Genomic DNA, 1,796 nt, shown 5'->3' with positions numbered 1-1,796 from the left:
CATCCTCTCCCTGAGCCTCACAAATGGGGTGGTTGTGCAGATTAAATATGTGAATGTAGGCAGGGCCTACACAGAGCAGCTGCTCACAAGACACCTCCTTCAGATGCCACCAGACTTCCCAGCCCGACAGGTCAGTCTTCCCTCCCCAACCCCAAACCTCTCCTTCTCTGGGCACTTGATTTTTCAGATGTACCCTTAGCCTCCAGAGGAGCACTTCTGAACATACTGATTCCCAGGGGAAGAAGGGGAAGTTGAAGAATGCTGGGTTCTGGGGGGATGCAGTCAGAGGAAGGGGGAGGTCTGTAGCCTGTGGCCAGGAGAGTGGCTCTACCTTCTGCCTGCCTAAGGGTTACCATTTTACACCCAACCACCCATCTTCTCCCTGCAAAAAGAGGATATTATCCTATTTTACAGATGAAAACAGAGGTTGAGAAAGAAGCAGTGGCTTATAAAAGGTCCTGCTCTGGCAAGTGATGGGGTGGCTCAGAGTTTATACCCAGTAGTCATTCAATAAATACTAAAAGGAGCTCAGGTAATATAAAGGCAGGGATGAGACTCTGGGGTAAGGGATTAGTAAAGTGGATGGTCTTCCAATTTTTTTCTTTTTTTTTTTTTTTTTGGCCATGTGGAGCAGCATGAAGGACCTTAGTTCCCCAACCAGGGATCAAACCTGGGTCCCCTGCAGCGGAAGTGCGGAGTCTTAACCACTGGACTGCCCAGTCTTCCAAATTTTTTGATCAAGTACCCCTTTAAAGAATTTCAAGAGGGGCTTCCCTGGTGGCACAGTGGTTGAGAATCTGCCTGCCAATGCAGGGGACACGGGTTCGAGCCCTGGTCGGGGAAGATCCCACATGCTGCGGAGCAACTGGGCCTGTGAGCCACAACTGAGCCCATGTGCCACAACCACTGAAGCCCACATGCTTAGAGCCCGTGCTCCACAACAAGAGAAGACACTGCAACGAGAAGCCCACAGAAGAGTAGCCCCCGCTCGCTGCAACTAGAGAAAGCCTGCACGCAGCAACAGAGACCAAACGCAGCCAAAAATAAATAAGTAAATAAACTTATAAGAAAATAATTTTAAGAGAATATGTATATACCCACTCATCTTTGAAAGTCGATATCTAATTTTAAGTCATATATTGCAAATAATATAATTTTTGGTGTACTACATGTGTGCTTTAAATATATCTTAATCAAAACCTTGGGGCTGTAGATTCAACTCTATCAATTTATAGAAAACGTCTCTCATGTGTCTGAAATGCCAAAACCAGGCCCCATCATCAAATCCCTCAGCCAACTGACTGACTTTTTTTTTAATATAAGAATATGGAATGCTTTATGAATTTGCATATCATCCTTGCACAAAGGCCGTGCTAATCTTCTCTGTGGTGTTCCAATTTTAGTATATGTGTTGCTGAAGCAGCACTCAGACTGACTTTCAATCGGAAAAGATTTGACTCCACTTCTCAATTAAAACCAGCATGTTAATATGTCTCCCCATGACAACCATCCCCCTGCTGGGTTCTAATTCTAGGACTGACAGACAAGGCCAAAGCCTTGCCCTGAGTTTACTGGGTGAAGTAAGTCCTTGGGAAGCTCTGAGGGCTCTCCAGCACCTTCCTCTCCAGAGGTGCCCATTCAGGGAGATTCATCTGGGTGAGATGTGGCTTTTCTCTCATGAGTGGGAAGCCATCTGAAAGAACTAGAGAGAGGTGTTTTCTCAGGCAGATCAAGGAGTTCAGATGGAAGTTAAAGGTCTGGGAATTTGTACCCTTAACTCCAACTATGCTCGGAAC

General features: G+C 46.0%; 1 non-coding gene across 1 annotated transcript; it reads right to left on the bottom strand.

The window, feature by feature from the left end:
* Nucleotides 1-1,320: 1,320 nt before the first annotated feature.
* LOC117311975 (U6 spliceosomal RNA) lies at nucleotides 1,321-1,426 on the bottom strand. Its single transcript, XR_004526164.1, has one exon. It is a non-coding gene; the product is annotated as a U6 spliceosomal RNA (small nuclear RNA).
* Between the last annotated feature and the right edge of the window lie 370 nt (nucleotides 1,427-1,796).

Source organism: Tursiops truncatus, chromosome 3 (assembly GCF_011762595.2).
Source record: "Tursiops truncatus isolate mTurTru1 chromosome 3, mTurTru1.mat.Y, whole genome shotgun sequence".
Classification (NCBI taxonomy): domain Eukaryota; kingdom Metazoa; phylum Chordata; class Mammalia; order Artiodactyla; family Delphinidae; genus Tursiops; species Tursiops truncatus.
The sequence above is the reverse complement of the archived record's forward strand: the minus strand, read 5'-3'. Positions and strand labels throughout refer to the sequence as shown.